Genomic DNA, 13133 nt, shown 5'->3' on the forward strand with positions numbered 1-13133 from the left:
TGGATAACAGTTATCCTTGTGCCACAGTTATTTTCACTCCCAGCTTGGAAAGCACCGGAGCACAGAAGGAGGTGTGTTAAAGTGTCAAATGCAGGTCAACATGGGCGAGGCTGTCTGTTTCAGCTGAAATGTGTCCTCCGACTATTTGCTGGATGAATTTGAAATAAATGGACTGAGATAACAGGTATCACCCTTGTGAAGTGCTGGTATCTGTTTGGAGGTCTGACAGACCTCCTGAAAGATACTCTCATATTGTGTGGTGGTGGAAACTCCACAGGTGGACAGGTCTCAGGATTTGCTTACTATTTAAAAGCCAGAGCATTGATTTAAGATAATTTTGTATTTCTGGCATAAAGTTTATGGAATGCATGTTTACAATTATTAATATTAATAATGTGCAAACCATTGGTATGGGTGCAGCTTCTGGGTGCAGCAAACCATAAAACAAACCATAAAACAGAATAGTAAGATTGCCTCTGTAATAAGGGTGGCGGTACAAAATCATGTTCTGTGATCCATTTGTAGGGTTTCTGACGCAGTGTGGACTCGTAGCACTTGCTGGGGTCTAGAGGTTTACCACCAACAGCAGGTGTTTTGATCTGTACGTGAGTGAGCAACAGCATTCATATAGCGCATACCACCCTCAGTAGATCTCCGCGCTGAAAGTCGATAAAGTATGTCATGTCATAATACTTATCAGAGACTCCTGCGGGGATTAGGCATAAATGAAATGTGACAAGTTCAACCAGTCAGAGCATAGAGGTCTTAAGATGAGCTAAGATGACCAAACCCACTAAAGCTGCTCTCATGCCTTGGGCGCGTGTGCAGAGGGTGTGGAAACCACCACTGCCTGCCAGGTGTCGGCCACCTCCTACGGACAGAAATAGATATAGAGAAGACAGAGGAAGAAAAAATTAGAGAGGATATTGAGGTACAGTAATTTCCACTTGAACGCAGCACCTTTGAAAGTGAAGTGGGCGGTGGTTGAAGACATCAGCAGGGTGTGTGCAAAGAAGGAAGCCAGGATTAGGGGTCTTCGGTGTGGACTTTGAAACAGAACATTGATTCTAAATCACATATTATATTATTCGTGTTAAAGGCCACCTACCCTAGTTGTAGGTCAGAGATACCGTTTTCAAGAAGATCTTTTAACTAACAATATAGGTCAGGGCAGAAGGACTGCCACTGAGGGTAGAAGGTTCTAAATTGAACAGACACAGAAAAACTAGTATTGAAATGGTAAGACTGCAGACTTATACCATCCAATATTGGCCTGCTGCGAAACTAGTGCCTTCAGCCAAGCGCCTAATGTTTTTGTGATCTAAATTTATTGATAATGTACCATTTTTAACTGGAGAGTTAAAAGTTATTGAATAACTTCAAGTCGTATCTAGAGCAAACCCAGTGAAATTTGCATCGTGCCAGTATAATTAGTGTAATTTTGGTAATTTCATGTTACTGTTATGAGGCAAAATTCCATTATTATGCTTTTAGACAACATCACGTAACTAAGTGCTGTTCACAGTAAAATGACACAGAGAATGCTTGGAAACAACCAAAATGACAGAACGTAGCTTTTGTTTGCAGTGTTTTTGTTTTTTTGCTCTTTTTTTAGCACAAATGTATCCTTGTGTCCAAAGTGGCCACAAGGACACATCTAACACTAAAATAAAACATTGGAATGTTGAGAACTCCATTGAAAACAATGGAGTGGTCTGGGCTTCTAATGGCTGGTAGAAGCCCAGAGCTCCAACATTCCGTTGTTGTTGTTCACAGCTGTTGCTGTAAACAAAGGCCTCGCGGAGCCTTGTGCTCTGTGAGGCCTTTGTTGTATTTATTAGAACATTCTGCCCTCTAGTGACGGAATGCTCTAATAGCCTTATAGCCCTTCGTAGCTGGGCTATACCGGCATTAAAGCCCCATTCCCTTGTTAAAGGCCCTCGCCTTTGGTTCGGGCCTTTAATGCTGGAGAGGCCTTTAATGGCCGGTATAGCCCTCTACAGCAGGCTATAAGGCTATAAAAGAGCACCAAATGCCAGTTTTGCATTTCATGTAATTTTACTTAATTTTTCTAGAATTTCGTTTAATTACACCTTACGTTTTCATTGTACAGGACCAAAAAAAATCCCTATTTCTCTGTCAAAAGGGATCACCTACACTGGAACATGTGGACAAAATACTTCTTTATTGAAAACAATCTTCTCACTCAAATAAGCATATCTGCAGCCAAGCTCTGACTAGGAAGACTTCAGATCAACCTTCTCCGGCTAGAGAATGTCTATTAATTATCCCACTCCCATTAGGCATGTACCACACTGCCACCTAATGGCGTCTGCAGGAGCATGCACTAAGTTCCCACTCACCTTCATATATATGAGGCACACAGAAAACACAACACTGCAGACACCCACAGTCTCACTCCTTAAGGTCGGGCCCTGGGAGCCTATGTCACAACCTGATAGAGGAGCCTTTACCCCTCACGTTGCCACATATTTCGCAATCTATTCGTACATTACGCCTGTCCATACCAGTCGGGTATTTTGATCTTGTGCCTGGTCAGTCATGCTGTCTCAGAAAGCTGCACTGAAGAAGCTGTATTACCTGAGGCATGTAGGATCCGGGGTATGGTTAGCAGGTTGCATGCAGAGAGGGTCAAACCTTAGTTCCAAAAAAAAAAAAAAAAAAATTTAAAATGTTGGATACACCAGGGCAGATCGAGTTTCCTATAGTTCTCCAGTTGGGGTGTTTGTAAGCGATATTTACTCACCTCTACAAGTTCAGTCCGCCACATCCGATTTTAATATGCGCTTTTGTTTTTGTAAATCACCTCTGGGAACTTCTTCGTGCAGACAACTTGTGATTGGTTGTGGGTGAACTCTATCGGATGTGTTCTCTCAACGCACTCTTGTGTGCAGTGGGCATGACAAATAGACACTAAACAACCCGACAGACGGTAAGTCCTTGTGGATGACGAAGTATCTGATGTGTGAAAATCCTGCTTATTCAAATTGCATGACCGTTGATAACTAAGATTTCCATGGCAGAATTTTAACTACGCAGTCCTAATCTTACTTTTTTTTTTTTCTTCAATAAATAAGCTTTATTTCGGCTATAAGCCATAAAAGCAGCATACATTCACTAAAACAGCAAAATATACATATTATCCTAAGAACATATTTACAGCACATAAAATCATAAATAAATGACTTACAATTCATGAAGGTCACTAATTAAATTTAAAAATACCCCTTGGGAATAATCACTCTAACGATTTGTTTTATAGATTTAGATTCTTGGCAGCAGTAACCATTCTATCACAGGCAGGGTCCCTCTACTTCATACTAGCCACAGTAAATGAGCTCTTACTATAGGGCTAGGGGCTGCTGTTCACTAGAAGAAATAGGGCATAAGCCCTATTACAACCTCAGCCTTTCAGCCAATGACCGAAGGACAAGAATTCTAGTCTACAAAATGAGAAGTCTCTTTTGTCTTCCATCGTAAATACCGGGAAACTGCCAACACTACCTTTTCACTTGTGTCGCTTGTTAGTATACGAAGCGTCTCCCTACAGTTCTGGGTGCCGAGGAGCCTGCATAGGAGAATTATCCACTTCCTTCTGGGCTTTAGGTACCTTGGGCAAAAGAAAACAAAATGGGCCAAGGACTCTATTTTCGTCGGGCCTTTTTTCCATCTAGAAGTGACAAAGTTCAGCGGTAAAGTTCCCAATCTAAATTTTATAAACAGATTTTTAGCATGGGCCGGGTATATACTGTTCAGGTAATGTTTAAACTTGTGGGAGCTCTTATGGTATAGAAATTGCTCCGTCCTGCTACCCGTTGACTGGGCTCGCCATATATGGGTTAGTACCGCCTCCCAATAAAGTTGCTTTGTACGCAGTGCAATGCCTCTGGTTATACTCTGTGGGCACCTCCATACCTCCTCCATTTTGATCCAATGGCACAAATCCTTATTGTGCTTAAGCCAGGGAATTAATACCATTTTATCAATTGATAGTAGCTCTAGCATGGCAGCTCTATAAGGACTCAAGTGTCCAGAGGACCAAAGTTGCACCCAGTATTAAAGCGGTTTCAGAGCAATTACATAATGGATTTGGTTAAGAGCCAAGTAAAATCTGAGTGGAATGAGGGGCATACTAGCGGGTAGGTGTAACAGAGAACATAAGAACTTATTTTTGATCAGAGTTCGCCTCTGCGAATTATGGTGACCCCCAAAGCTCCGCACCATAAATTGCAGCTGTCACTGCTGCGGCGTAAGACTCTCCAGAGACTCTCCCGTGGGACCAGGTCGAATGCCGCCCTCAAATCAATGAAGGGGACATAAAGATGGTCTTGTTTTAAGGTTAAGTACTTCCAGCATACTGAGCACCTGATCAACTGCGCTATCTCGCTCCTTGAATCCGGCATGCCAATCGACAAGGATCTGATGGTCAGCAATCCAAGAGTGCAACCTGACCAGGACCTGTTTGCAAAATACCTTTTGGCTAATATCGATTAGGCCTATCGGTCTAAAATTCCCTGATGAGTCTCTGTCCCTCTTTTTGTGAATTGGGACTATGTCCCAATTGGGGATGCCTTCTCCCCTCAAAATAGCATTGCTCAAAGTGTTTCAATATGGTGTCTAGACCTCAGATCATGACAGGTACAGGTCACTCAGCATACCACCAGGACCTGGGGCCTTTCCCTTGTGAAGTGTTGTGAGGGCCTGGGTGGTTTCCTTCTAAAGCAAGCCAGACCAGGGCTAAGGGGCCTAATCTTACTTAATTTCCAGCATTTCTTATTATGCTTTTTACTTGAAATGCTGCAAATGACACCATTACAAAACGTTGTGTAATTTTTCCTCCATTTCAGGAACACAAACTAACAGAGCACAAGCAGCTCGGTGCTCTTCATGCCAGATGTGATTCAGCACTATTCTTTCAAGAAAAATGCATCCTCGTGTCCCTAAAGCACACAAGCACACATTGCATGCTAAAAAATAGCGCTGGAAGCCGATTTTGCTATTTGTGTAATATTGCAAACATTTCCTGAAATTTCATGCAATTTTGCGAAGGGAATTTATGCCCATTTTGCACACCCTTCTTTATGACCGCTATGTATAGTCAAATTGCACAGTGGTGTGCTGTGGAGTGATAAAAAGTACGTCCTTATGCATCACAAAATCGCCATTGTCCTCAAGAGTCATAAACGCAGCCGCATAAACACCAGTACCAACCCATATTCTGGGCACAATGTATCGACCACCTATACCTTCTGTAAGCTCCTGTTCCAGCCACAATTCACAGGAGTGGCCAATTCCTCCACCATTCTCCGTAGAAGGTATGAGGGCAGACATTCACAAGTGTTTAGGAGTAGGTTTTGATCTTTTTAGGTTGAGCATAATAGAGTGCAAGCGCTGCTTTTCTGACGTGTTGGTATGTATCTGGGCTTTTAACTACACCCTCAGCACGCCCATCACTATCACTCATTCGTGGGCTTGCCCTTAAAAAATCCTTTCTTTTCGTTAGTAAGTGGTTTACGTTTGTCCCTCCTTGGGGCGGGTTTTGTTACCGCCTTGGCCATTGACCCTGTTACATGGATAATTGAACTTTTGCCAATAGGTTTGACTGCGAGCGAACTTCTTTTTCCTTTTGAGTAGCTCCTGCTCGCTCACGGCGGCGCTTTGAATCGGCTTGTTTAGATGTACAACGGAACTTACTACGTGCCAACCCCACTAGTCCTTCTGAAAACACCTTTGCCCCTAATATAGACTCTAGCCCATTTTATGTTGGAATTTGAAAATTACATATTTCAGTTTTTATTAAATCACGTTTCCCTATTTGAAAATGATTTACCTTTGGCCCAGCCATTGTAGCTCTTACTGTTTTTAACACACTCAGCATTAGGTTTAAGTGGCAGGAAGCTGTGTTGGGATTTATTCTCACCTTACTTACTTTAAAGTAAATTGTTCTCACCTCTTTGACATTCAGAGGGGGTGCTTCTGGATGGAGACAACACCCTCCTGAGAAAAGACGGAACAATCAAAGGGTGTCTTTGGCACATGGTCCACTAATTACTGCAATTTCACTGGGAAACAGTGAAAAGAAAGATTGTAGATAGTCTTAACTTTTGTTAACTCCATACGGTTGCCTTTGAAACATTTCTTTGACTTTCACAAGCATCTAACCAACATGCGTATTTATTTGAATAAACTTTGGCTGCAGACAACTAAAAGTGCAACGCAGCTAGACGTAACGTAAAGCAACCAAAAATCCTTACTATATATATGTTGTAAAAACACGGCTGGTACTGTTGTGACTAAATCAGTCACTTATTAATTAGGTAAGATGTTTTAATGCCAAAGCAAATATAACATTTACTAAAACTAAATAATATTGATGTTCAGTTGGTGATGTAAAAAATTATTTTTTGGAAGGCTGATAGTTTGGGATATAGTTACTTCCTTCTGACCACTGTTAAGGAACATTAAAAAAATTCAGTCTGCAAAACATAGAGGCTTTGTGCAGAATCTGTCAGTACTTTAACTGCAGCTGCAAATAGACGACCTCCCTTTGTATTTATTTTATTATGGTTTGCTGACAGTTTACTAAAAGGGCAAGGTGGTTAACTGTAATATACAGCCCCCCCATGGACCAATATATATCAGCTTGAGGAATGGAAACCCCTTTGCTGAGTAAAAGTACACATGCGTAAGAGTTACCGGCAGGCCTGTAGTTTCCTTGTTTTAAGAGAAAGTTTGGTATTATAAAGATGTTACATTGTTCCATGGAGAGCTGCATATTACAATTAGCTTCACTGCAGACAAACATTGCTTAATTAAGTACAAATGATGTTTGCACTTTTAGAGCTGTGGTTGAAATACTGACGGATTTCCCACAGAGCTTCTCCACAAGTCATGTTCTCTGCTTCCCATTAGTCATGTCTCCCACAGCAGCAGCCCCCCCCCGCCCCCGCTCTTTGAAGGTGTCCGTCTCTTCACCCAGCTACACTCTCCATTCTGCAGGAGCCCCACACAGCTCTAGGCTCCTTTCAGAATAACCTCCATCCCTCTCTCCCCTCCTCCACGAGCAGGAGCCTCCTCTCTTCTCTCCACTCCCTGAAGCAGCCATCCCTGTCTGTACTCTCTGTTTTAAATAGTTTACCGCAAATATTTATTTGCTTTCTCATTTAAAACCTCACACACACTAAAAATATATCGCTTACTGTCTCACTCTCAACAACATACACACCATTCCTTACTTTTTCTCTCAATCATAATTAAAAACAAGTAGCAAAAAGTTGCCCACAACTACACTAACTTTGAGTTAATACAATTTAATTAACAAAACCAAAGACCCTCTCGCGACTGTCTCTTGCTCTCACACATTGTTCCCACCTCTCGCAAATATTTAGAATCAGGGCCGGCTTTTGGGTGGTGCGAATGGTGCAACCGCACCGGGCGCTGACCTCAGGGGTGCGCTGTGTTTAACCATAACTTCCGAAACTTGCGATTTAAAAGTACCTGCTGAAAAATTCCTTGTGCGTTTAGCCTTCAAGAAACAATTAAAATGTCAAGATACCTCTTGTGATTAATGTTCCTGCTGGAGAGATGGGAGTTTTGCCTAGTGACAGCTTTGAGTCAACATAAAGTAGCATAGAGGATTAATATGCCTGCTGCAAAAAACAGAACTATGGGACATATTTAAGAAACGTGGCGCTGCATACAGTGCAGCGCCACGTTTCTTGCACCCCTTAGCGCCCCCTAACGCCACCATGTGTGCGTCATATTTAAAATACGGCGCACCATGGAGGTAGTTAAGGGACTAGTGTCAGAATTTTTTACGCTAGTCTGGCGCTTTGCAGGATTAGCGTAAAAAATGTTGACGCTAATCTTACAAAGCACCCAGAGGCCCATTGTAACCAATGGAAGCCTCCTTTTAATGCCTGGACTGAGCAGGCGTTAAAAGTGCTAGCAAAAAATGACGCGAAGAAATGTGACAGCTTTCTTTGTGTCATTTCTTTGGCCCCCCAAACGGGGGATGCCCCCCTTGCATATATTATGCCTGGCACAGGCAAAATGTAGCGCTAAGGGTTACAAAGTGGCAAAATGCATGCAGAGCGTCTCTTTGTAAATATGGCGCAGCGTTTTTGGCCTTCTAACTCCACATTAGTGTAAAATAAATTACACTAATGTGGTGTTAGAATGGCACTAGTGGCTCTTAAGTATGCCCCTATGGGAGTGCTTAATTTGTACTAGTTGTTTCCGGTGCGGAGCACCGACCCTTATTTTTGAGTGCCGGTGCTTATTGTTCTGCCTCAAGCATTTACTGCGAGAAAAAGACACATATGGGAAAGACAGAGGAAGAGAAAAACAAAAAAGTGCCACAATGGGGAAAAAGCAGAAATACGCAAGAGTGGGATGAAGTGTCAGGTAGTGCCTTTAAATGTATTGAAGAGGCCCGAGATGGTTTTAGGATTATGCTGCCTCTGTTTTCCGTGTTCACACATTTAATTGCAGCAGCCGCATGTTAAAGAGGAGGGCTTTGGGCACCGGCACCTTTTTATTTACAAATTAAGCACTGCCGTATGGGGCATATTTGGAAAAAAAGAGGCGCTGCACGCAGTGCTCCACCACTTTTCTTGCATCCCCTAGCGCCCCCCCATTGCCACCATGTGTGCGTCATATTTAAAATACGGCGCACCATGGCAGTAGTTAGGGGACTATCGTCAGAATTTTTATGCTAGTCCGGCGCTTTGCAGGATTAGCATCAAAAATGTTGACGCTAATCCTGCAAAGCACTCAGAGGCAGACACCCATTGTAACCAATGGAAGCCTCCTTTTAATGCCTGCTCTGAGCAGGCGTTAAAAGTCCCGGAAAAAAATGAAGGAAAGAAATCTGTCTGATTTCTTTGCACCATTTTTTTAAATGGTGAAAAACACACACGCTACTCCTTTTCTTAAAGTTGCACCCACACAAGCAATATGACTTTATACGTCTGTTGCATGCCCTACTCTTTTTCACTCGTTCACACACAAGTTCTACTGCTCTCTTAAAATCATTCACCGATTCATACACAAACTATCACTATCTGTCTTCCTATCTATTCTCTGCAAATCTCACATCCACATAATACCATTAAGGAAATCAACTACACACAACACAAATGAACCACACATAATTCCACAACTAACAATTCCAAAACAAAACAACTAATTCCACTAGACAATACAAACATCCACTACACTCCAAACCAAAAACATAAATAAAAGACATTGTAATTTGCAACACCAATAGCTCTAACTCTCACAAATGCGAGACCTATTGGCATAGCCAATGCTTGTTATGTTTGTAGCTCATAAATGCTCCTGGGATGTTTTCAGTAATAGATACACTCAGTCACAGCCAGCTTTTGGGTGATGCAACTGCACCGGACGCTGACCTGGAAGAAGGGGGGGGGGGGTGCTGTGTTTAACAATAACTTACTATTTAAAAGCACTTGATGTAGAGTTCCTTGTGTGTCCAACTTTCAGGCAGCAATACAAATGTCAACTTTTGTGATTAATGTTGCTGTTAGAGAGAAAGATTGAAGTTTTGTCCAGTAGCAGTTTTGACTCCCCATAAAGTAGTGCCGAGGGTTAATATGCCTGCTGCAAAGAACAGATATGTATTTTATGTGGATTACTGGGACGACTAGTAAAGCCAGCCTTTATCTGCTCTTTAAAACAAATGAAATGTTTGGAGAGATGAGGGGCACTTTTGCTGGCTGGTAGTGAGGGAATCAGAGGATGAGGTCATGGGGGAGGGGGCAAAAAAGATTATCCCACCAGGCCCCACCAGCACTAAAGCTGGCACTGCACTCAGTGCCTCATTAATATTTATAGAGTGGGAATCGAATAAGCCCCTTGTTGGTCGTATTAGCAAATGTTGGAAAAGAAACCTGCACAGGAATTCACATCCAAATGTACAATGTGTCTGCACTGAGGCCCCTGATACCATAAAGGAAGAGTGATTATATGCCACAAACAAGCATTTTCAATGCAACAGGTCTCGCATTTGTTCAAGTTAGAGCTATTAGTGTTGTAAAGCAAAAAAAAACACACATCGCGATCGAGCTGCGTGGAAAATAAACAGATTAAGTAGTCCGGACTCCAGGCTGAAAACATTGAGCCGCGTATGTTTTTGGTACTTTACCGGTGCTGTATAGGTGGGCTAAACACCGGAAAAGGCATGACGTATGCATGCCTTTCACAAATGAAAGCAAGCGGATTTTAAAAGGCAAGCCAACCAACCAATGTAAGTGACTGGCGTGGCATGGGGGTGGTTTGAAGCCCAAAGAGACATTACAGAATGGACGGATCGCTTTGTGCTCGCCCATAAAAATCACTTTGAGAATTGGACAATGGAAGAAGCATAGAGTGGTTAACAGAAGTGCCATTTGGTCCTTCGGGTGTTAAGCAGCCTGCCCATTCAGAGTCTACAAGGTCAGAAAGTAACAACATACATTTAGTGGTTGACTGATGCATGTCCTCGGCAGCCACTACACATTCCAAGGAACGACTGAACAGCAATTATGAATAATCTTGCAAGTCACACCACAATGACATGCAAGGCTTTGCAATATGTGTATTGTCAATTTCAAAGGAAATTGCACTTTGCAATGCACATACAAGTTTTGCGAACCATTGCTTTATCTTCACAGTCAGCTGATTCCCTTTGCAAATGCCAGCGGTAAGCATTACTTTAGCATTTACAAATTTTGGTAGTTGGGTATCTTCACTTATCAGTTGCTGTTTACCACCAAACACATAAATTGTAAAGTTTACAATGTCCAACCATTAGGGTTCAAGGTGGTGCTTTGCCACTTCCTTGGGGGCCATTGTGAAGCCCAGATTTCCATGACTTCCCTGATTTATTGAAATGGTACCACACAAAGCATCGAAAATTACTAAATGATCACAAACCCTCTTCAATTCCCCTCAATGGGTGCCTCAAGGGACATCATGACAACCACACTTTTGCAAGCTCTCAACAGCTACTCGTTAAAGAGGAAGTATTGTGGAAAGTCCCCGAAGCGCTCCAAAAGTGTGAATCATAGGAGGAGTAAGAAAAAAAGCAGTGCATGCGGTGACCCAAGGATGCACTTGGGCTGTCCTACTTTCTACTGATACACTTAGGGACTGAAAACAATACATCTGAGGACTTGTTATGAGTTGGCGGTGGTAACATGAGCAACATTCTTTGATGACAATACTGTGTGCACACGGTATTGGGTAATTTTTTCCCCCTGGATTATTTCTGCACTAATCAATTGAGAATAATAGCAAGAACTGTTTTTTGTGTTTTTTATTTTTATTATTTGTACTAAGCCTATCTCTACCTCATTGTTTTGCTCATGCAAATTTCTGTGTAGTTTATATGGTAGTGATTATAGACGAAATTCACAATGTTCGAGATCTAGTTAGGTCATGCTAGTTCCTCGTCTTCTGTTCACCTTACGTGTCAAGTCTTTTCCTGTGTTAAGAAAATAAGAAGTTGAAGAACAGAAATGAAAGGGTCTCTTTTTTGCAGATATTATAGTACTACGTTATATGTAGCTGAAATCGTAAAGAACGCTGGTTATGAATAGTGGAGAAATTATGGTTTATCAGGCACATCAAAGACGTTTCCCCTTTTTCCTTATTAGGAATTCATTAGGCTATCACGCACTATAAGGCAGACCCACTATCTGCCATATTTGTGACGGAGTACCTGTCGCCTAAACTCTAAATCAGGCCCTAAGTATGTCCACCTGGATCCGAAATTATTCACACTTTTTATAGAATGAAATCTCAATCTTTCTAATTAGCTTTTTTAAACAGTGAAATTAGGGCACAGCATAATCACTTGCACTAATATTTCCTGAACATAACTAAATCTTGATTCAAATATTTTTTTTAAAAATGTATCTGCATTAGAAAATATCCACCAAGCAGTACACGAACGAAATCCCTTTTGAAGTCCCAAAGATAGGTGAGGCTACATAGTGTATCATCCTCTATAAAAAGTAGCGTGTTGTACTTGAGAAGAGCCAAACGGAATTTTGTTTATTAATCATACATGAAAAACTGGGATTACTTTTAGATTTAACCACACATTTCCTTTTTAAAAAGCTTGTTCAGATATAACAGCTGTCTGAGACTTGTAATATCAAAAAATTATATTTGTCAAATATCTGTTTTTGGTTCCTGAGGATTTTTCCTTAATGTATTTATGAATTACAGTGATTTAACATGTGACAATGAAAACAGAAACAAACATACATGTATGTAAAGATTTAAAAAATTTAAGGATTCTTACAAAAATATCTACAGCATGATATTTCAATATTACACCTATGCATGTTTCAGCAAAGGCTGATCAGCATCATGTCATGTTATCAATCCAATTTTTGGATCTCCAAGTTCTCTTCCAATTGGAACAATAATATATATTGCTTCAGAGTTTTTTGCCTTTAACAAATCTCATGGTCAATGTTCTGCCTTCAATCTGGTCTTCCCTACTGAGGGATTACAGAGTAATTAGCAAATTGACATGACAGCAGAACATTCTCTATTGCTTTTCACTGTTAACTAATCGATTCCGTATAATCATTTGACCTAGGAGATCAACAACATTTTGTAGAGTAACCACGACAAATAGGCTATAGAAAAAACAAATGCAATAACTGTAAAAGAAGTATATTAGAGCAGGATAGTGAAGATGTGTAAACCATCACTTTAATTCGAAAGAAGTATCTTAAACGGATGAGCCTTCAAATATTTCCCGAAGGCGGGATGTTGCTGTTAAGTATGATCTCGTTACACACTCTGGGGATTATGAGGGAGACAGTATGACTTAAGGAATTGCTTTTTTTGTCTTTAGAATTTCTAGTATGAAACCATGACTAGAGTATTAAAAAAAGAACATGGCTGAAAAGATACCTCATCCAGTAATTAGATGTACCTCAAGCTTGTACAATATTATTTAAGCAATCAGAACTGAGGGCATATTACAGCAAATTTGCACCATTGTCAATACCAGAGAAAAGTAATTTTGCACTATTGCACTATTTTGTCATACAGAATAGTACAAATAGATGCTGTCTTATTCTGTGCTA

At 41.1% G+C, this 13133-nt stretch overlaps 1 long non-coding RNA gene across 1 annotated transcript in view; it reads left to right on the forward strand.

Annotated features, from left to right (window-relative positions):
- Positions 1–13133, forward strand: part of LOC138268016 (uncharacterized) — an 83315-nt gene that overhangs the window by 68412 nt on the left and 1770 nt on the right. The window lies entirely within an intron of this gene.

Source organism: Pleurodeles waltl, chromosome 12 (assembly GCF_031143425.1).
Source record: "Pleurodeles waltl isolate 20211129_DDA chromosome 12, aPleWal1.hap1.20221129, whole genome shotgun sequence".
NCBI lineage: Eukaryota > Metazoa > Chordata > Amphibia > Caudata > Salamandridae > Pleurodeles > Pleurodeles waltl.